Source organism: Pelodiscus sinensis, chromosome 23 (assembly GCF_052426305.1).
Source record: "Pelodiscus sinensis isolate ZL-2025 chromosome 23, ASM5242630v1, whole genome shotgun sequence".
In the NCBI taxonomy this organism is placed as follows: domain Eukaryota; kingdom Metazoa; phylum Chordata; order Testudines; family Trionychidae; genus Pelodiscus; species Pelodiscus sinensis.
This window is the reverse complement of record NC_143074.1, coordinates 12,834,546-12,858,539: the sequence shown is the minus strand read 5'-3', so window position 1 is coordinate 12,858,539 and position 23,994 is coordinate 12,834,546.

The following is a 23,994-nucleotide window of genomic DNA, read 5'->3' as shown; positions in this document are numbered from 1 at the left end:
AGCCTCTTTCGAAAGAAGCCTGCAGTCTAGACATAGCCTAAGTGTCTGGGGGTGGCTGGGGCTTTGACTCTTGGGAGCTACCAATGACCAGCTCAGGAACTGCTGAGGATGCCTTTGAGCATTTGTCCATTGAGAAGGCCACATGACATCATGTGGTTGACATCATGTGTGGACATCACACTAAGTTGGCTCATTGCAACGTCATGGGGTACGTCTACACTGCACGCTTATTTCTAAATAAACTATTCCGGAAGAAAGAGCTTATTTTGAAGTAGCACGTCTACGCTACAGGGAAACCTCAAATTTAGTCTGAGGCAGGCTTCCCTAATGTGGATGTGTCACCTGGAGTTAGAGCCCTAGGAGGCACTGGGGAGGAATTACTTTGAATGGCCTTGGGGAGGAGCTATTTTGAAATAACAGCAGTGGAGCATTCACACTACTACTATTCCAAAATAGCTATTTCGGAATAGGCGTTATTCCTCGTGGAATGAGGTTTACAGAAGTCAGAATGAGCTGTCCATTATTTCAAATTTCTTTTGAAATAACAGAATTGCTGTGTTATTTTAGAATAAAGGCCATTATTCCGAAAGAACGCTGCTGTGTAGATACACCCATGGGGAATGTCTACACAGCAGGGCTAAAGCCAAAATAAGCTACACAACTTCAGCTATGTCAATTGCGAAGCTTAAATCAAAATAGCTTATTTCGGCTTTTGGCGCTGTCTGCACAGCAGGGAGTATACTCTTCCTCCAACTTCCCTCCAGCTCAACATTATTTCGACATTATGTCAAAATAACTGTTTGCTGTGTAGACACGGACTGTTATTTCGGAATAACATCAGTTATTCCAAAATAACGCTGCTGTGTAGACATAGCCACAGACTTCAACCAGGGGGCTTGGTCTGGGGTTTGCTCCAGGGCAATCTCCATAATCCCAGGTATCTATGCACCCTGCCCCACACACCTTATACAAACATCCATAACACCATGGGCTACAAACAGACTAACACAGCAACCCCTCTGAGATATTTTACCCACAGAGGGTCAAGCCAGAAAAGTAGCATAGATGGTAGTCTTCTCTTAGGGCAGTGGTCCCCAACGTTTTGGGGCTGCCGGGCGCCTGGGGGCGGGGCCGCTCACGCGCTGCGAGTACGGGGGCGGGGCCACTCACAGGCCATGTGACTGGGGGCGGGGCCAAGCATGCGCCGCACGCCCGAGGTCGGCACCGGCATGTGCTGCGATCCCGGGCAGGGGCTGCCCAGGTTCTGCGCAGCTGGGGCCGGCGCGGGCACGCACGGCGCCCCCAGGGCCGGGGCCAAGGCCAGGGCCAGCAAGGGCACGCGCGGCGCCCCCAGGGGCGGGGCCAAGGCCAGCGCCAGGGCCAGCAAGGGCACGCGCGGCGCCCCCAGGGGCGGGGCCAAGGCTAGCGCCAGGGCCGGCAAGGGCAGGTGTGGCACCCCCGGGGCCGGGGCCGGCCATGCGCCCGGGGCTGGCACCTGCCGCACGCTCGAGGGTGGGGCCAGCCCAGATTGCTCCGCGGGCGCACGTAAAGGGCCCGGCAGGCGCCATGGCGCCCATGGGCACCGGGTTGAGGACCACGGTCTTAGGGTATGTCTAGACTACAGGGGTTTGTCGACAGAAGTTTTGTCGACAGATACTGTCGACAAAGCTTCTGTCGACAAAGAGGGTCTAGACTACATCCAGTTCTGTCGACAAAGCAAGCCGCTTTGTCGACATAACAGTGTGGACGCAAAGGACAGTGTAGATGCAATAATGCCTTCTATCGACAGAACTCTGTCAACAAAAGGCGTTATTCCTCGTAGAATGAGGTTTACATACGTCGACAAAACTGCTGAGTTTTGTCGATGTTATGTCGACATAACTCAAAGGCAGTGTGGACACAGGTATAGTTTTGTCGACAAAAGTCCACTTTTGTCGACAAAATCCTGTAGTCTAGACACACTCTTAGGGTACATCTACACAGCAGTGTTATTTGAGAATAACTGATATTATTGTGAAATAACATAGTGCGTGTCTACACTGCAAGCCTTTATTTTGAAATAATGTTGAGCTGGAGGTCTTCTTACTCCGACTCCCGTAACCCTCATTTCACGAGGAGTAAGGGATGTTGAAGGAAGAGTGTTCTTCCTTTGGCTTCCTGGTGCGGAGACAGCACCAAAAGCCAAATTCAGCTATTTCAACTTAAGCTAAGCAATTGATGTAGCTGAAATTGTGTAGCTTCATTCGATGTTTGCCCTGCTGTGTAGACGTGCCCTTAGATTCAGTTCTGAACCAGTCTCCCAGCACAGAACAGGGAGCACTCTCCTGCATCATCCTTTTACATTAATATGAACCCGGGCACTTGATCACACAATGTATTTTAAAGCTCCTGATACTGTTTGCAAAATAAAGACGCTGCCATGATTCTCTGGCCAAATTCAAGCTTGGAAATATGTATTTCAAATGGATTTAGATCTGTTCTTTGTTCCCAATCTCAAGCTGCTGCTGCATACTGTCAGGCAATTGCTGGGTCCCACACCAGAGGTAGCTGCATTTCAGCGGTGGATGATGTAAGAGCGAGTATGTGAGGAGGTGGCTATATCACAGAGGGTTGAGTTTCTTGTTTTTAGATTTTGCAATCAGTTTGGAATGATTTTATTACTCACTGGTGGCATCACAGCTAAGTAACGTACTCACCACAAAGCTCAGACAGTAAACCCTCTACTCCAGCACATACTTTGTTCAGGCCTTTTTTGTTGTTATTGATGGTTCACTTTTTCTGCTTTCTTTGCTGTGTCCTGATTTGTATGGGTGGTGCTAGACAGGCCTCCACATAGGCAGCACAAAATATATTTATATCACATAGCAATATTTGTAATGTAGTTTTGGAAGAGAGATTGATGCAGTAGATTTTATGTGCTATAACTACAGGTATACATACAAACACAGGGCCTACAAGCAACTTTCCCTCTAATTTTTTTTGTTCATGTGCAGCATAAATTTTCTTATATTCACCAAGACATGTGCAGATGTGCACCACCAGTAGAAACACACGCTGCCAGGTGTGAGCACTCTGCTAATCAAATGGGGAGCATTTGGGTCTCTCCTGGGTGGCCGCCCAAGTGTTCAGCTTACAGGGAACTCTGCCTACAAGCCTTCCAGTGCAAGGAGCTCCCAGTGAAGTCAATAGGATTGGCTGTATGTGGCAACGTAGCCCCATCAACTCTAACGGGGGCCCACTGAAAAGCATATAACTTGGTTTTCAAGTTCGGGGCCAAAGTCGGCAAAGCCCAGGGGAGGGCAGTTCTCCAGCATGAAAGGTGCTATGGCAGGCTCACCCTAAATCCTGACATAATTCTCTTTTAACGCCTCCATCGCTGATCAGCCGTCTTTGGCACCACAGGCTGATGAGAAAGCTGCACCCGAAACTGGGGCTTGAAATGAGAAAATCCAGTACAGGATGGCTGCATCTAGACTGGCATGATTTTTCCGTTAAAAGGATTTCCGCAAAAGTGCGTCTAGATTGGCACGGATGCTTTTGTGCAAAAGCATCCATGGCCAGTCTAGACGTGATTTTGCGCAAAAAAGCCCCGATCGCCATTTTAGCCATCGGGGCTTTTTTGCGCAAAACAGTTCTTCCCTGTCTACACTGGCCCTCTTGAGCAAGTATTCTTGCGCAAGAGGGCTTTTTCCCGAGCGGGAGCGTGAAAGTATTTGCGCAAGAAGCACTGATTTTGTACATTACAAAGTCAGTGCTCTTCCACAAATTCAAGCGGCCAGTGTAGACAGCTGGGAAGTTTTTGCGCAAAATCTTGCCAGTCTAGTCGCACCCGATGAGTCTGATTCTGCAGCACATTAGGGCAAAAAGTGAAGAGATTGGCTAATATTTTGAAACTAGCCAATTAGCCCTTCATAACACGGGATTTTCAGGTCTCTCGTCCATGTCGGTCTTCTCTCCTGAGCCTCCGGTTTCTCGCTCCATGTCTCTCTAGCTCTCTCTCCTCACTTCTCCTCCCCCTCCTGCCTCTCACTCAGGGGACTGCAGAGCCCAAATGTCCGTTTGGGCTCCGCACTCCCCATGCTGCATGGGGGGCGCGGAGCCCAAACAGTCTCTTGTGCCGCGTGCTCCCACGCGGCGGCCTGGCTGAGCGGCGCAGAAGTCAGCCAAGCACCACGGCGGGAGGCGAAGGGGGTGGGGTGATGATGTTCATGGCCAGGGGGTGGGGCCTGGAGCTGCTGTCACGCCGCACGTCACCACCCCACCCCCCCTTCCCTCTCACCGTGGCACTGGGCTGACTTCTGCGCTGCTCAGCTGCGCCGCCGCGGGGGAGCAAGCGGCGCAAGAGGCCGTTTGGGCCCCGCACTCCCCACGCAGCACGGACCGCCCAGAGGGAACAACTAGCATGTCAGGCAACAGCGCCCCCCAGAGGGAACAGCCAGCATTTCGGTGTTACAGACTCTCAGACACTGGGCTACTATATATATGACTAGCCAATTAGCCCGTCATAAGACGGGATTTTCAGGTCTCTCCTCCACATCGGTCTTCTCTCCTGAGCCTCCGGTGTCTCTCTGTCTCTGTCTCTGTCTCTCTCCCCTCCTCCTCCTCCTCCTCTCTCTTTCAGCTCTCCTCCGCTTCCTGCTTCTCTCTGTCTCTCCTCCTCCCCCTTCTGCCTCTCACTCGGCGGACCGCGGAGCCCAAATGGTCACCGCCTCACTCTCCTTCGCCTCCTGCCGTGGTGCTCAGCTGACTTCTGCGCCACTCAGCCAGGCCGCTGCGGGGGAGCAAGCGTCCATTTGGGCTCCCCCGCGGCGGCCTGGCTGAGCGGCACAGAAGTCAGCCAAACGCCACGGTAGGAGGTGAAGGGGGGCGGGGCGGTGACTTTCACAGCTAGGCCCCGCCCCCTGGCCATGTACGTCACCACCCCGCCTCTCTTCCCCTCCCGCCGTGGCACTCTGCTGACTTTTGTGCCGCTCAGCCGGGCTGCCGCGGGGGAGCAAGCAGCCATTTGGGCCCCGCACTCCCCATGCAGCACAGGCCACCCAGAGGGAACAGCAATGTACAAGGCCCCGCCCCCTGGCCGTGTTCGTCACCACCACGCCCCCTTCCCCTCCCTCCGTGGCGGCTCGGCTGAGTGTTGTGTGCTCAGCTGGGCTGCTGCAGGGGAGGAGGGGCGGGACGGTGACGTACACGGCCAGGGTGTGGGGCTGTCTACGTCTCCGCCCCCCCTTCCCCTCTCCCACGGCGGCCCAGCTGAGGGGCGCACTACTCAGCGCCATGGCGGGAGGAGGAAGGGGGACGATGACATACACGGCCCCGCCACATCACCGCCCCGCTCCCCTTCCTGTCCCACCGGGGCTTAGCTGAGCGGCGCAGCGCCAGCACCACTCAGCTGGGCCACGGACGGGGAGCAAGCAGCCGCAAGTGGCCATTTGGGGTCCGGCTGTGGCCAGTGGCTGCATGCACCCGGTCTGCTTCCCGCCCCCCTCCTCCCGTCCAGCCCCACGGCCCCCGATCCCCCCCAGCTCTGCTTCCCGCCCCCTCTTCCTGCCGGCCAGTCCCACAGCCCCCTGGACACCGCCCTTCTCCCCCCAGCCAGCACCGCTTCCCTCCCCCCTTCCTCCGGGCAGACAATGGGCTACTATATATATACTAGCCAATTAGCCCGTCATAAGGCGGGATTTTCAGGTCTCTCCTCCATGTTGGTCTTCAATCCTGAGCCTCCGGTCTCTCGCTCCATGTCTCTTTTTCTCTTTCTCCTCCTCCTACTGCCTCCCCCCCTCTCTCTCAGCTCTCCTCCACCTTCTGCCTATCTCTCCGTCTCTCTCTTTCTCTTCTCCCCCTCCTGCCTCTCATTTTCTCTCCGCTCTCCTCTGGCATGCTTGTCCAGGCCCCGTCCCCTGGCAATGTACGTCACTGCCCCGTCCCCCTTCACCTCCCGCCATGGCGCTCGGCTGACTTCTGCGCCGCTCAGCCAGGCTTTTGCAGGGGAGCAAGCAGAGCAAGCGGTCATTTGGGCTCTCCCACAGTGGCCCGGCTGGGCAGTGCAGAAGCCAGCCGAGCGCCATGGCAGGAGGCGAAGGTGGATGTGAAGGGGGGCTGGGTGGTAACATACATGGCCAGGTCCTGCCCCCTGGCTGTGTACGTCACCGCCCCGTCCCCTTCCCCTCCCACCATGGCGCTCGGCTGACTTCTGCGCTGCTCAGCCGGGCCGCCGTAGGGGAGCAAGCAGCACAAGTGGCCATATGGGCCCCGCGCTCCCCATGCAGTACGGGGGTGCTGTATAGGGACCGCGGTGCCCAAAAAACCACTTGCGCTGCTTGCTCCCCCACGGCGGCCCAGCTGAGCAACACAGAAGTCAGCTGAGAGCCAAGGTGGGAGGCGAAGAACGCGACTCAGGCAATAGAGCCGCCCAGAGGGAACAGCCAGCATTTCAGCAACAGCGCTGCCCAGAGGGAACAGCCAGCATTTCAGGCAACAGCGCTGCCCAGAGGGAACAGCCAGCATTTCGGGCAACAGCGCCTCCTAGAGAGAACAGCCAGCATTTCAGCAATAGCGCCGCCCAGAGGGAACAGCCAGCATTTCGGGCAACAGCGCCTCCTAGAGAGAACAGCCAGCATTTCAGCAACAGCGCCGCCCAGAGGGAACAGCCAGCATTTCGGGCAACAGCGCCTCCTAGAGAGAACAGCCAGCATTTCAGCAACAGCGCCGCCCAGAGGGAACAGCCAGCATTTCAGCAACAGCCGCCCAGAGGGAACAGCCAGCATTTCGGGCAACAGCGCCTCCTAGAGAGAACAGCCAGCATTTCAGGCAACAGTGCCCCCCAGAGGGAACAGCCAGCATTTTGGCGTTACAGACTCATAGACACTGGGCTACTATATATATGATGTGGCCCCTGATTTTGGGTGCTCAGTTGAGGACACTTGGAGTCTAATTGGACCTGAGCACCCCCCAGCTTCCATTGACTCAGCAGGTGTGGTAGGAGCTCAGCTTCCATAAACCAGTCCCTGTTTTTGCAAATGTTGGCCATAGGGACCAAAATGTTGGTCTTTTTAGTTTATAAAGGAAACAACTGGCCTTTAAATGGATACAGTGACTTTCAGTGGGGAATCGGATCCTCACAGTTTCACTGAGGTGCTCTAAATACTCATTAATTAAACCTAAGGATGTAGGTGAGGACCAGGCCTGTATCCTAATGAGCTAATGGTGTCACAAAGATCCTAAATGCCTTTTCCAAGGACACATAGCAAGGCTGTGGCAGAGCTGTGAACACAACCTTGGGGTGGTGAATTCTAGTTCCCTGCTCAAACCACTAGAAAAACTGCCTCCTCTGCATCTCATCCAAACCTTACCATCTTATCCCATTCATGGATCAACACCAGTGTTCCCTGAAAACTGAGCACTTGTGTGGTCGCTCAGGAGAGATTCAGATGCCACCCAGCTGAATAGCTGAGTGTCCACAGCTAGGTTTTTTGTTTCTACTGGTGGTGCACATACCTCGGTGCACATAACATATATTCCACACAAGGATAGAAAAAATCCCCACATGGATGGAAAAGATTAGCGTGAGTTTTAATCAATGCCCATACTTGTACAGGCCTAAATTCATCTCCATTTAGGCACAGATTCAGGTAAAGCTTAAGGCACTATTTCTGAATATGCTCCCAATCCTAGTCCATTGCTGGAGAAGGCACCAGGATTGCCAGGCATTGGCTTTTGGATGGCAACATTTTAGTTCTACCTCAGAGCTCCATCTTGTAAACCCACTATTGGAACTGAAAACTCATTCACTTTGGCGAAAGAGACCCTTGTTTTCAAAGCTCTTGTGCACCAAATGCTTATGGCAAACAGAAGGTGGCTGGAAAATGGGGAAATAATTTTGCAAACTATTTGGAAATTTCAAAGTTGTTTCTATTTTGCAGGGACTTTTTTGGCAAAGGAAAATGTGAAATAATATTGATTTTAAAAGCTCATGGGCCATTTTTGAGAGGGGGAGGAATGGAAAAACTCCATACTGTTGAGAATTTTTCATGAAACGCTGAGTTAGTTTGGTTTTTTAAAAGGTTGGTTTTCAATTAAAAACATCTCTTCAATCAGCTTAGAGGAGCCTCTCTTCTATAAGCTGAGGTAAGAGCACTTCAGGGAACAGCAGCTCCAGCTGGACTCAATTTTGGCTGCTCTCAATGTGAAGGCCCAATTTTCAAGACCTGGATCCTACCAGTCCATGCAATGTGCAACGGAAGGTTCTAAGTACCACATTACCCACCAGCTTTTGTTCTTAGACGCTTTCACAGCACTGGGAAGGTGGTTCCATCATGCACTGAAATCATCAGCAGATCTGCAGTGAACCTGAGCTGCTAATAACCAGATCACACTTTGCTTCCTCATGGGTAACTGGATAGGCATAGAAAAATGACTGCAAGTGGCAGCAGCAGGCACGATTGTTCCAGATTGTTCACTTTCAAGGTGGTTAGAATGCCTGTTCCACGTGCCATCCCTGATCCATCCAATGCCCTTTCTCCAATACCTTCAACACCTGTCAATCACCTCTGGTCCCAGTTAGAACACTGCTCATAACACAAAGAAGTCAGCTCTGAATCGTTCTCATCCAGAAGATGGTTCCCACAGGCAGAACAGAGAATGAACCCAAGGGAGTCTGGAAGCTCGAAAGCTATAGGGTCAGATCCACTTTTGCTGGTGAGGGTGCCCCAGCACCAACCTGGCCCTTATCCCCTAGGATGGATTCACTCAGAGGGAAGGTGAGAGAGAGAAACTTCAGAGGAGAGGAGGTCCCACTGCAAGGGTCTCATGGAAGAGGTGATGAATGGAATTGGCCCATTCCCAGCAGGGGTGTTTGCTGCTGCCGTGGGAGCTGGCACTACCCTGGGCTCAAGCCAGCCTTTTGTTTGCAAGATATTAGCAAAGCGCTGAGCCTGTATATGAGTATAACAGCAGGACCCGAACTCTGTTGCAAGTAGAGACAGCTGGAACACAAGGGCAGCAGCACTTGTTAGCCGACACCCCCAGCATAACCTGTCCCATCTGTATCCTTTTCCTATTTCCCTTTCATCTCCGCTGTTGGATTCTCTACCTCCACCCGACTCTATGAGGTCACTTCCTGCTGTTCTCTCATCTGTTTCCCTTTCTCCCATTATGCACTTCCTCTCTCACTTTGATATTTCACCTTGCTTGCGTCATTCCCCTTGTGCCATTTTGATGCCTGATTTCCCCCCTTGCCACTGTTAGAAATTTGGGGTTGAATTCACCCCTCACGTAATCGGAGATAGCTCCCGCAGGGGAGTTATACCTACTCATACCAGCTGCCAGCTTGGAATGCTTCCAGCAATGCCTGACCCCATTCTATGGTCTGTGTCTGAGTCAGTCTAATCCCAAATAGCATCTTCAACCTTAAGGATCCAAACATGCTTTACAACAGAACTGATTCTAACCATCCCTGAAGTGCAACCACATCTTGGCTGGCATAAGGCAGCTGTCTGTCGGTGCAAAGGAGCACTAGGCAACAGTTAAGGGCCAGAAAGGGATGTGAAAATTAGACCATTCCTTTGCTTTCTCATTCTTATGCCTATAAAACAAATAACTCCTTATCCCATTTATGTGGACAACATTTGAAATTAACCAAAGTGAGCCAGACAGCCAAGTTCATGCCAAAATGCAATAAGTCTTTAAATGACACGAGTGGGAAAAATCATAAAAAATAATGAGGAACCAGGAAGAGGCAAACTCCTTATAAAACAGAAAGGTTTTCTTTAAAGAAGACAAACAGAAATGGCCAAATCCTGGGGCCCTTATACAGCAATTGTTTAGTTTTAAGTTTGTGTTCAAAGAGACTCCACTGCAAAGTGTGGACAGGGTAATGTTCTTCCTTCTGCACAAACCAGCCTTCTCAGCATAGTCCCGGAGACAGGACCAGTTACATTACTGCATCCTTAGCAACACAATGGGGTAACACCCCTACAAGAGAACATTTGGCTTGTACAGCTGAAGCCCTGTGGTAACACCAGCTTCATTTCTGGGCCAGCTGGATTGCAAGCCTTCTCTCTGCTCAGACAGCAGAGGTAAAATCCAGCTCCACTGAAGTTAATGGCAAAAAGCCCATTGACTTAACTGGGGCCAGGATTCACTCCAGGCAATTCTGGTGAGACTCAAAGACCCATTCACACACTAATATATTAGGAAGGGCTGGGCTAAACAGACCTCCGTAGGGATTCTGCTTGTTTTCCGGTGGTCCCCACCAATCTTCCAGTGTGTAGAGAAGGTGAACTCTTTTCCCTGTGATCCCCTATGATCCTGGGCTTCTTTCACTAAATCTCTGATGGTGAACTCATCTGGGTAAGCAGTAGCAAAATGCTTTCAATGGTCACGTTGGCCTTTGGGCACTGAACTATCTGAACTGCTCTTTCTCTGGCCTCCAAAGATGTTTTCTAAGGAGGAATCACCCCCCTCCCTTTACACCACCTTGCTGTGGCAGTAGAAGTTGTTGATAAACGCCACCCTGGTTGTTAGGCGGATGCTCACAGCCTCACAGCTAAGATGGGAGCTAAGCCAAAACCCTTAGCAACAGTAACAAGAGTCCTTATTCCGAGAATGGCTCCCACATTCATTCTGTGTTGGATTTCCCTTGATTCACATCAGCTCAGGGAATTATGTGATCCCGGCCAGCCAGAGCAAAGTAGCAGCCAGAAGACCCCTCAGTCCTAGCCTGAGGGAGGTGGCACATGATGGCAGATGCTGCGATTAATCTGTAATATGAGAGGCTGCAGGAGGTCAGTTCCTGTTCCCCCAAACCACAGCATTTATAAAGGTGTCACACCAGGGCTACGTCTAGACTGGCCACAAATTCCGGAAAAGGGATGCAAATCAGGTAAGTCAGCATAGGGAAATCCGCGGGGGATTTAAATATCCCCTGCGGATTTAAATAAACATGTCCGCCGCTTTTTTTCCGGCTTGGGGAAAAGCCGGAAAAAAAGCGTCTAGACTGGCGCGATCCTCCGGAATAAAGCCCTTTTCCGGAGGATCTCTTGAAAGTAGGAATAAGAGATCCTCCGGAAAAGGGCTTTATTCCGGAGGATCGCGCCAGTCTAGACGCTTTTTTTCCGGCTTTTCCCCAAGCCGGAAAAAAAGCGGCGGATGTGTTTATTTAAATCCGCAGGGGATATTTAAATCCCCCGCGGATTTCCCTATGCTGACTTACCTGATTTGCATCCCTTTTCCGGAATTTGTGGCCAGTCTAGACGTAGCCCAGCTCTATGAAAGCCAGCAGCAATACAGCCAAAACCCAGCTTCCGCCAAAAACCCTACTGATGCTCAGAGCAGAACCAGGGCAGCAAGATGAAATTTTAAACACTGGGATGGGGCCAGCTGAGGGAGGTTACAAGGGGCAGACAAAAGCCCCATGCTTTTCTCTTTGGGCTGGAAAGCCTTGTAGATTGGAATTACCGTATACTCGAGTATAAGCCGAGTTTTTCAGCACAGTTTTTGTGCTGAAAAATGCCCCCCTCGGCTTATACTCGAGTCAGCATCTCGAGAACTGAGGCGGGCAAAGCCTCAGAGGCGCGGGACCCCCCCCCCCCCACGGCTGCGGCTTCAGTCCGGGAGCCTGTGGTCTGCTGGGGACGGTCCCCAGCAGACCACAGGCACCCAGATTGAAGCGGCAGCAGCGGCGGTTCCCCGCGCCCCTGAGGCTTTGCCAGAGCAAAGCCTCAGAGGCGCGGGGAACCGCCGCTGCTGCCGCTTCAATCTGGGAGCCTGTGGTCTGCTGGGGACCGTCCCCAGCAGACCACAGGCTCCCGGACTGAAGCCGCAGCCGCGGGGGTCCCGCGCCTCTGAGGCTTTGCTCTGGCAAAGCCTCAGAAGCGCGGGAACCGCCCGGTGCCCCTGGTCTGCTGGAGACGGTCTCCAGCAGACCAGGGGCACCGGAGCAGCTTTCGCCCCGACTTCCGGGGCTAGACCCGGTATCTATCTTCATTTTTTACATTTACCAGTAGCTGCCTCATTTCCTACCCTAGGCTTATACTCGAGTCAATACTTTTTCCCAGTTTTTGGAGGTAAAATTAGGTGCCTCGGCTTATATTCGGGTCGACTTATGCTCGAGTATATACGGTAGATTCCCAAGTGAAGAATCTGTCTCTGGCTTCAATGGGAATTACTGTCAAATGTTCATGAGTGGGGTTCTAGGGAATGCAAACTTGTTAATGGGGAATTTTGAAAGAAGGCCTCAGGCTGATGTGGGATGTTTCTTGTAATTTACGCAACACGTCTATCTAACATGTTAGGGTATGTCTACACTACCACCCTAGTTCGAACTAGGGTGGTTAATGTAGTCATACGAACTTGAAAATGAAGCCCGGGATTTGAATTTCCCGGGCTTCATTTGCATGTTGCCGGGCACCGCCATTATTAAATGTCCGCTAGTTCGGACTCCGTGCCCGCGGCTACACGCGGCATGAACTAGGTAGTTCAGAATAGGCTTCCTATTCCGAACTACCTGTATTCCTTGCGCCTGGAGGAAGGGATAGCTCAATGATTTGAGCATTGGCCTATTAAACCTAGGGTTGTGAGTTGAATCCTTGTGGAGGCCATTTAGGAATTTGGGGCAAAAATTTGTCAGGGATGGTACTTGGTCCTGCTGTGAAGGCAGGGAATTGGACTTGCTGACCTTTCAAGGTCCCTTCCAGTTCTAGGAGTCAGGCAATCTCATTTAATTTAATGCCGATAATTGCAGGGGAACGTCTCTGTTCTTTGGGGGAGGGATTGTGGGAAGTTACTAGTGGACAATCAGCATTTGAGTGATTTAGCCTGTGTTTTCATTGCAGCGTGGGAGGGTGCAGCCTGGGCTCCCTCAACCAGGCCAGCAAGGCTGAGCTCCAAGCCCAGGTAAAAGATTTTGCTCTGTGGATGGTAGGAGATGGGCCAACAGCCAGGCAAAGGCCTGAGTTCAATGCACAGTGAAGATACACCTTAGCTAGTCGAGTTCTAGCTACAAAATGAAGGCTCAAAGGCAGACTACAAGCTACATTCGAAACTGAGTATGAAATACACCACAGTGTTCACTAAACAATGGAGCTTGTGAGCAGATCCAGGCATATCCCACAGACAGTCACAGCTGGCTGGTTTCATCCTTAGTCTTTATTGACTGTGGTTTGTAGAAAAAAACACAACCATCCACTTCCAGCACTGCCTGAACCTCCTCTCCCTCTTCAGACCCTGTTGCCGCTCAGGGAAATGTTCATCTCCATGTCTGCCTGGGTGGGGAGTTTATTGGATTGGGGGTTGATTTTGGGGCGTTTCCTGCCCCAGCTGTGCTTACTCACTTTCCCTAAGAGGTGTAGGGATCACCATGCATGTGTTTTCAGAATAGGGTCGCCACCCCTTCAGGACTGTCCTGGAATCTCCAAGAATTAAAGATTAAAGATGGGATGAAACTGCCAGGAATACACCCAAACCAAATGGGTAAACCCATGACAGGGGATCTGGCCAGGCAAGCTTTCGAGATGGTTCCTCCAACAGGCCCGGTCGCTATGCTAATTAAAGCTGAGGAGAATATGAAAGACGCTTGGCTGGAAATGTCTTGTACCTTATTGATGGGAGGGATGGCTGCCTGGTTAGGTCTGAGCTTCGAAATTATTACATTCCATGGAGCCCCCAGGGTCAAATCCTGACACAGGTGTCTGGTCCCTTTGTGTCCCTAGGCGAGAGACATCGGCTCCCATGAAGTTTACTGGACAGCAAGGTTCATTTCAGCTCAGATTTAAAAAGAGAATGCCTGTCTGCTCTGTATGGATAGCAAACCTCCCAGGCCACTTTTCATATGAGCCAGGAGTCTGCCCCAGCGCCTTTGGTCAAAATTTCCATTCCTCCCTGTCACTCTCCTACAGCCTGCCATGCACTTTATGATAGCTATGCTCCACCGCAGAGTTGGCTGCATGTCAGAGGAGCCATATGTACTAATCTGTAGCTTGTAAAGCATTTGGGAATCCTCCAGGAGTAAGTGAGGGGATGGCCTATAGAAAGGTATAACAGGCTAATGAATAATACATGCATTTTGGTGGATGGAGTCATGTAACCAAAAGGAAAGGTCATTCGGTTTGCTGGGCGCTGACTCTTTAAGTGCAAGAGGCAGCTAGAGGTGGGCACCATTTTTTGTTCCACTTTATGCCAGGGCGCGTCTTTGTGGGTTTTCTTTACTCCTGTGGAGACCTGATATTCACTCTTGATTTGTCATTTGCTTTAGCCTGAAATATTATTAGTCAAATTCCTAATCTGAAACTGCTGGTTTTACTGAGTGCATATAAAGGAAAACACACTGTATGACCAGCCCCAAGCATACAGAAACAATAAGCCAGCCTCCCTTCCCCCCAAAAAAGCATAAGATTTTTTTTAAAAAATAAATATTGGGTTATTTCATATTTGCCTTCTGTTTTTAAACCTTTAGACTACACGTAGGTCATGCTTTCAAGTTTTTCTCTACAATCATGAGATTTTTTTTCACTTAATCACATGACTCTGGGAGCTAGGTCTATAAATCAGACTCATGCTATAAATCAGAAGAGTTGGCAATACTGTATAAATGATCCTCAATATAATAAATTCACCATAATAAAGAAGTTATAACTTTTTGGCCACGCTGGCTATTCCCGTCCCCTTCAGTATGGGGATGAAACATGCTTCTGCTGTATCACAACAATCTCTCCTGTATTCTGACATTTACTGGATACTCCATTTGCAGGACACATGGGACATATGGAAGAAGCTGATCTTTTTGCTCCCCTACAGGTCCAGTTAAATCATTTCCTGTGGCTGGGAACCGAGGCCTCCAGATTTCCAGATGAGTGGCTGATGTCAGTCTAGAGCAGTGGTCACCCACCAGTAGATCGGGATCTATTGGTAGATCTTGAAGCCTCTGACAAGTGATCCTAACTGGTTTGGCCAAGAGGTTATCGAGCCCAGCACTTCAGCTGCACACCCCCAAGACTGCCCTTTGCCTTGGAGCTGTCTCCTCAGGAGCCTCCTGCTTTTCTGTGCAGGGCAGGGAGAGAGAGAGGGGGGCGCTGATGTCCAGGTTCCCCCTCCTCTCCCACCCTGTATCCTGTCTCCACAGAGCAGAAAGGGAGCACAGCCGGACTTGGAATGGAGGTTGCTGGCTTCTTTTGGGAGTGGTGCAGGGCCAGGACAGGGGTGACACTGCCTTAGCCCCACTGCACCACCACCCAGGAGCCACCTGAGGTAAGCAGGGCCCAGCTGGTGCCCACATCCCGAAACCCTACCCCAGCCATGAACCCCTCCTGCACCAAGCTCCTGCCCAAGCACCCCAGCATCCAAATGCCTTCCCAGAGCCAGCACCTAGAACCCCCTCTGGTACCCCAACTGCCTGCCCCTGGCTCAGCTCAGAGCCCCTCTCACACTCCAAATCCCTTAATCCAAGACCAGAACCTGAACCCCAGCCCTCTGCCTCAGACTGCTGAAAGTGGAGGAGAGAGGAAGGATGGAGTGAGCAGGGGCAGGGCCTTGGAGAAGGGGCAGGAAGGAGGCAGGGCACCTGTGTTTGGGTTTGAGGTAGATCTTGGAGTGCACTTAAATTCAAAAAGTGATCTCATGCTTAAAAAGGTTGGAGACCACTGGCCTAGAGCAGTGAGTCCAGGGAGTCCCTGGGAAACTCAGCCTGAATCTACTCATCTGCCCCAAGTCTACACATGTTCTGTTTACCCCCAGAGCCGACATCATCATGATGTAATGTAACAGTGTTTCTCGACCTTTTTTAATAAAGTACCCCTTTTAAAAAATAATTAAAAGTACCCCCAGTCTAACCCAGTGCCCTCACCCCTCCCGCAGAGCCAGGACCCCCCAGCTCTCCCACTCCAACCCAATGCATGTACCCCCAAGGCTCCCCACTCCAACCCAATGCATGTACCCCCAAGGCTCCCCACTCCAACCCAATGCCCTCCCTCTTCCCCAGAGTCAGGCAGCCCCAGATTCTTTTATTCTTTCATTAACACCCTGGGTCTCACTGGAGCCACCACCGCAGCCACGAGCTTCTCCCTCCAGGCGCTGGGGCACGTGCACAGAGCAGCCGTGAACTGTCCAGGCACACGGCTCCGAACAACAGTCAAATGTTCCCTTGAAGGCAGGTGCCGCCACCCCCTCCCTGAATCCCGGACATTTTTTGTGTTTTAAAAAAGCTGTCCTGACAGCCATTTTACATGGGAAAACGAGGACATGTCCGGGAAAAACCGGATGTATGGTAACCCTACCTTTGAAGTGCCCACTTCTGCCTCCCAGCTCTGCCTTGGCAGCTTGACTGCAGAGAGCAAGTGGCCCTCCAGTGCCAGGCTCTCTGCGTAGGGTTCCTCCCCCCCAACTCAGCATCCCCCTGGTGTGGCACCCAGGAGCAACTGCCCCCCCTGCCTCCTCTCACTACGCCAATGGCCAAACCTGCCACCCAACTTGGAACTGCCCTGGGTCTCACTGGAGCTGCCGCTGCCGCAAACACACACTTTTCCCACGCGCGTAGAGCGGCTGTTAACATCCGGGTGCACGGCTCCGAACATTCAATTTGACAGGCACATGCTGCTGACCCCTCCCCAATCTCCTTTGCAGGGCAAAATCCCAGACATTTTTTGCCAAATTTCACTTGTGTTGATGTACCCCCAGACTTCTCTCACGTAGCCCTACGGGCACATGTACCACCAGTTGAAAAACACTGTAATACAACACTTTGCTCTGCTCTAATACCTTCCTGTGAAGCATCTCAACACATTGCAAACATTAGCGAGCTCATCCTAAGGGGGTCAACAAGCATGTGGACAATTGAGATCCAGTAGATATAGTGTACTTAGATTTCCAGAAAGCCTTTGACAAAGTCCCTCCCCAAAGGCTCTTAAGTAAAGTAAGTTGCCATGTGATAAGAGGGAAGGTCCTCTCATGGAATGATAACTGGTTTAAAGCCAGGAAACCAAAGGTAGGAATAAATGGTCAGTTTTCAGAATGGAGAGAGGTAACCAGTGGTGTTCCCAAGTGTCTGTACTGGGACCAATCCTATTCAGCATATTTATAAATGATCTGGAGAAAGAGTGAGGCAGCAAAATTTGCAGATGATACTAAAATGCTCAAGATAGTTTAGACCAAAGCAGACTGTGAAGAGCTTCAAAGGGATCTCACCGAACTAAGAGACTGGGCAACAAAATGGCAAATGAATTTTAAAGTTGATAAATGCAAAGTAATGCACATTGGAAAAAATAATCCCAGCGATACACACAAAATGATGGGGACTAATTTAGCTGTAACCACTCAAGAGCGAGATCTTGGAGTAACTGTGGCTAGTTTGTCTGAAAACATCCACTCAATGTGCAGTCGCAGTCAAAAAAGCAAACAATGTTAGGAATCATTAAAAAAGGGATAGAGAATAAGACAAGAGAATATCTTATTGCCTCTATATAAATCCAAGGTATGCCCACATCTTGAATTCTGTGTACAGATGTGGTTGCCTCATCTCAAAAAAGATGTATTAACGGGTCCCATATGAAGGAGATTAAAAAGACTGGGACTTTTCAGCTTAGAAAAGAGGAAACTAAGGGGGGATATGATAGAGGTCTATAAAATCATGACTGGTGTGGAAAAAGTGAATAAGGAAAAATTATTTACTTGTTCTCATAATAAAAGAACTAGGGGTCACCAAATGAAAGTAATAGGTAGAACGTTTAAAACAAACAAAGGAAGTTTTTCTTCACACAGCACACAGTCTACCTGTGGAACTCCTTGCCAGAGGATGTTGTGAGGACCAGGACTTTTAACAGAGTTCAAAAAGAGTTCATGGAGGTTAGGTCTAGCAATGGCTATTAGCCAGGATGGGTAGGAATAGTATCCCTAGCCTCTTCTTGTGGGAGTCTGGAAATGGATGACAGAAGAGGGATCACTTGATGATTACCTGTTCAGTTCACTCCTTCTAGGGCATCTGGCATTGGTCACTGTTGGCACACAGGATACTGGGCTGGATGGACTTTTGGTCTGACCCAATATGACCTTTCTTAAATTCTTATCCTCCCAACCCTGCTCTGGAGGTAGGTAAGTACAAGTCCTATGACACACATGGGAAAACTGGGGCTTTGAGGGAGTTAAGTTTCCTGTTCAAAGACATATGTGGCAGATGAGGGTCAAAGCTGGGATTAAGAGCCATTGGATCATGTTGAACACATCGAGGAAACCCTTACAATCAAAAGATCATAGGATTTCTCCATGTAGGTATCACTATTATTTGTACGACAGAAGGGCTTGGAAGCCCCAAATGACAGTAGGGCCGTATTAAGTGCAGGGTGAAAGACAGGCCATGTAGCTTTCCTACTTCAGCATCTGAGCTCTGGACTGTTATAGCAGGCGCCAGTCCAACAGCACGATTTCCATCCCTACCACATCGTTTCCCTTAGATACCAGTTTCTTAAATCCTAACACTAAAGATGGGACCCTTCAACTCAATGTAGATGGACTGACTTGGGGTCTGCTCTGACAATGGCTGACTTGGGGTCTGCTCCTGTAGGTAGGGGGTTGGGCATTCAGTCTTCAGGTGGGCCTTTTCCCTACTCAGCCCTTCCGATAGCACTGCTCTGTGTCAGCACTGGGCCCACAGCCCCCTCTGGCCCAAATGGCTTGGTGGACACTCGTCTAACGCTGCTAGAACACAGCAGGGGATCCTTAGACATTGGTGACAACGTGTCTGATGGGAGCCGTTTAACCTGCAGGGAGAGATGGCAGAGAGTTAGTGACGGGCTCTCCTAGGGAGAAATCTTCCCATGCAGCAATCCTTGGGGGATGGCGGAAGACAGACAGCGAAGGGCAGGCGTTAGTGAGGAGCAAGACCCCAATATCCTGTCCAGCTGCCACAGGCTTCTTTTAAACACATTAAAAAGCTCTGCTGCAACCTTTCCAGGCAGAACTCTCCAATAGCCGGGATAAATTATGGAAATTTCTATGGAAATTCTCGCATCCAACAGGATCCCAAAACAACAAGGGTCTGACCCAGAGCCCATTAAAGCCAGTGGCAAAGCTCTCACTGACTTTAATGGTGTAAGATCAGGGGTCCAAGAGGCAGGCCTCACCTTATACAGGACCTGATTTTCAGAGATGTGGCTTGGGACACCCACACCTCCATCTGATGTTCGTGGGAGCTGTTGGTGCCTAGACGTAAAATGTAACGCCGTCCTTGGCAGCTTTGTTCAGGCTCTGTGGGGGGATCCTAGGCAGCATTAGTCTGGCAGTTAGAACCAGGGGGTCTGTTTGCATCTACCGGCCTTGACAAAGAATCCACCTCCATAGCCATGACAAGCACACACTGTCCTCTAAAAGAGACACTGCACCATGCACCTAGGTAAAGCAGCCACCTCTGGGGCAGAGTGCAGCAGCTCACGCTGCACAGCAGTGCCCACCAAAGGGTGTACGACGGGAGGTAAAGGAGAACCCCATCCCAGCTGGGGGAAGAAATAAGGTGTCAGGCTGGAGAGGGACATTAAGCCAAGCCAAAGGGCTTAGCAGCACCCCCGTGACTCTGGAACTCACGTTGCGCAAGGAAGATGCTGCAGGAGGCCGCGGAATTGCCTCCTACAAGAGCGGATAGCAGCTCACCTACTCAGAGCCCCGCACTACATCAGGGAGTGCAGACAGGGAAGGACTCCCAGCGTCCAGCTACATCCCCTGATCTGCAAGGGGACGAGATTCCCCCAGGCCAGCCCTGGGCACAAAGCAGCTTACGCAACTACCCAGGAGGAGGACGGGGAAAGAGAAGGCGCCACTAGCGAAGGTCGAGGTTGGGAAGCCGAAGCCGGCAGAGCCCACGGAAGTGAGAGACCCCCAGGGCCGCCATGGCTCCTTTGGAAACACAGACACAGAAGCTAGTGGGGGTGGGGGGGGCAAAGAGAATTTTTTTTATTATTATTTATTATTATTATTTAAAAATTAATCAAGCTGCCAAGGCTCCTCTGCGATGCTCCAGGCCTCTGAAGCCTCCCCGCGCACAGCATGGAGCAGGGGGCTCAGCTCTGCCCGGCTTGCCGGCTCTTGAAAGCAAATACAAAGGCTTTCAGCTCCCCAGCACTCGCTAATGGTCGACCTCTCTGTTGTCCTCGATGCATGCCTGTCCCAGTTACAGCAGCTGGTTGCTACAGCAACTGAGCTCTGACTAATCATTTGCGCAATGACCTTTTTTCCCCCCAGAGAGAGGGAGGGAGGGAGCTGGAGAGAGAGAGGGAGGGAGGGAGGCGAGGCAAGTGGAGGTTACAAATAAAAGCAACTGTGAAGAAGAATGCCTTTTGGGGGGCTTGCAAGAACCAGGGGCGGGACAGGACCAAGGAGACCAGGTGCTAGAGGTTTCCAGAGTTGTTAAAAGCAGCTTCATGAAATCCTGGCTGCCAGCTAATGAGAGGCTGCTCCCCCAACCTCAAATCTACCAGAGGGGTTGCCAGAGATCACCACAGAGGGGGCGAGAGGGTCATCCCATTGGCCACTGGGCCCTAAGAAGTCTTGCTGGGACTATTTCCAGCCAAGGCAGGGAACTCAATCACCCCACCACCCAAATCGCAATGATTTCCCACTCAGTGGGCTCACAGCGTGTAACCACGAATGGATCTGTCAGTCCAGGGAGGACTGTGATCCTCATTCCCCTGACTTCACCAGAGATATCCCAGGATGACTCTAGCTCTAACTCCATTGACTTAAGAGCAGTTACACCAGGCTTGAGTCAGGCTCCTTCTCTGGAACAGAACAAATAATGTAAGCAATTCCCTGTGCATCGTCCTTCCGATTTTCTCATGGGTTCATTGAGGCTTCCAAGGAACACTCGTGAGATCCAGGTTTTTATAGATATTTGTCGATAGCCAATTTCGAGGTTGTAGGCTTGCTCAAGCATGGGAACTGAGGTCTAGATTGTGCTCCCCTTATTCACGTTAGCCGGTTCTTACTCACATGAGTAGATGCAGTGGTGTCAAAGGGACTTCTGCTCCCCAACTGAGCTAGGCTTACGCAGTGGAGCTGTGAATTTTTCATTGTAATGCACACGCCAGAAGTGCTTGGGCACCCACCCAATGCGAACACAAACAGTCCCATATGAGCTTTCTGACCAATCCCGACTAATCAACCCAGCTCCGATGGCCAATGGCAGAGCTCGGTGGGTGATCAATCTGGAGAACTACAAAGATTAATAAAATAACGCCCTGAGATATTCTGAACCGTACATTTGAGGAAACTGCGATGGGTTCGCAGCTACTCCACAAATGAAAAAAGGGACTAACATGGGCTGGGGTTCCATTGCGCTCTGAGCAGAATAAAGCAGAAAGAAGACATGATAAACAAGAAGGGAAATGGGAAGAGGGGAAAAGAAAACCTCTAAGAGGCAGGAGCAAACTGAGAAAGCCAGGCAAAGAAAGTGTGTGGGGGGGGGGAATGGAGTAGGCAGAAAGAAAGTGCAAAATAATGGAAAAATGAGCCATATCCTGAATGGAGCTGGACACCTGCTGCCTGCGTGCAGCCCTCACTGAATTCAATGGGAAATGGTAGCACTCAGCATCTCTCTGGACTCAGCTCAAGAATTATCTTTCCTCCTGAAAAGTCCCAAAGTGCTTCACACACTCTGCACACAGAACACCTCAGACAGAAAGACAGCCAGCTCTGGGGCCAGCAGCCAGGCCAAGTGCATAAGCTGGATGAGGCCTGCCATGCCAGGGCTTCTAGTACAAGGGGGAACCAGACCGACACACCCATTGACTTCAATGGGCTTTGGATCAGCTCCCAAATGACCGTCTGCCATTGAGAAGTCCGGGCACAGAGTCTGTGCTGCAAGCTACATTCGCTAACCCGCTCAAGTGCTCCCTCTGGGCTCACAGCCACATTTCTGTTGGCTAACTAGGCCACCCAGAACTGGTTCACTTTTACAAGCTGTACCCAGGGCAGGCTCTCAGCGAAGAGCAAAAAAGAAAAAGTAAAGCCTTCCAAAGAGAAACGACCAAGGCATCCTGCATTCGCAGGGTGGGGAGTGAAGGAAAACGGCTTTGGTTGAAATAGGCCCTCTTCCTTCCCTTGGCTCTTCCTTCTTGGCTCTTCCTTCCCTTGGCAGGTCCAGTGGGCGGGATCTGCCATGCTAGTGATCCACTGCACAGTCTCCACCAACACCACTAACTCTCGGGTCCAGGGCCAAACTCGGGCTCCAGGCTCACCCTGTGAAACCTCCCCAAGTCCAGATGGATTGTATTGATGCAAGTGGAGGCAGAATTTGGCCTTATGCTTTCAACAACTGCTAATAATACAGGGTATGGAGCAGGAGAAGAGGGGGAGCGTGTACACACATGCACTGAGGTTGGAAACAGGAGGCGTACCAGCGATGACTGGGATCAGAGGACGTGGTCACGTCCTGTTCCCAACCAAATCCATAACAAACCTGCTGTCATCGTTGCAATAGGAGCTGTAAGGATCAGGCCTGTTGGGGGTGGGGGGGAAGGGGAGGAGTTGCCTGGAGATTCAAAGGGCCCATAGCTCCCAACCACTGCCTCTGCTACTGCAGCAGTGGTGGCGCCCAGAGCCCCAGGCCTTTCAAATTGCCTCTGGAGAACCACACCATGTACTCCATGCAGCTCTCAGGGCTGTGTGGGGAGGCACACAGCGCTCCGGGTGGCTGATCCTGCCCCCACCCTTTCCACCTGAGGGCCTGCCCCTTCTGGGAGTGCAGAGCCACAACACCCCCTTGCCTGGGGACCCACAGGGGCTATTGGCTCCCTCGGTAAGGACTGGGAGTTTTCAGACTGAGGATAACAGCCAGACACTGCATAAGGGTCTTCCAACATGGAGGCAAGCTGGAGAAAAAGAGCACAGCCAGGCGCCAGCAACGATGACAGCAGGTTTGTTATGGATTTGGTTGGGAACAGGACGTGACTCAGGTGAACTCACTCCAAAGAAAAGGAGAGCAGAAACTGTCTCATAATATTGAGTGTTTGTGCCTGGAGCTCCAACGCTTGGCTTATACATCCCTGTGTTTGTACAGCACCTTGTGCAATGAGGTCGTAGGCACCACCACAAAGCAAATACATAACAAGAGCAACAAAAAGCCATTTGGAAAATGAAGGTACATGCCACATCAGCTAGAGGAGTGTATCAGCTCCACTAGGGAAAATATAATCAGGGGGAGAGACACATATTGCCGCAGTTTGGGGAAAATGCTGATCTTTTCTTGCCGTGTTTCTTTCTGCTAGAGATCATGGGCCAGAACCTAAAACCCTGAGCTCTCCAATACCTACAGTGGTGGGGACCTTCTGAGTTCCTGGGTTCCCAGACTGCTAGAGCTAAACTTCTCCAGACTTTGTGGGATTTTGGACCTAATCCTAAATTTGCAACTGATTTTTTTCTCTTGATGGATCAAAGCAAAATCCTGGATCAAAGTGCTCAAAGCATCAAAACGTCAGGATCTGGATTCTGGAGCAACCCCTCCCCCCTCACACACGCACTTTAGGCTATTTCTCTGCTTTGTACACATTGAAACAAAAATATGGGAAATGTTACTAGTAGATATTCACCAGGACATGAGCTAGTTATTGCTGCTAGAAAACATAGAACCAGGATTACAAAAGCATTAATGTTCCTGTTTAATTAAGAACATAAGAATGGCTAAACTGAGCCAGACCAAAGTCCATCTAGCCTGTAGTCTATCTTCTGACACTTGCCAATGCCAGGTACCCCAAATGGAAAAAACAGAACAGGAAATTATCAAGTGATCCATCCCCTGTCACCCATTCCCAGCTTCTTGCAAACAGAGGCTGGGGACACCATCCCTGCCCATCCTAGCTAATCACTATTGATGGATCCATCCTCCATGAACTTACCTAGTTCCTTTTTGAACCCTCTTATAAGCTTGGCCTTCCCAACATCCTTTGGCAAGGAGTTCCACAGGTTCACTGTTTAGGAACCCAAATAATGGCCAGATCTGCAGAAGTGCTCAGCACATTATAGTTC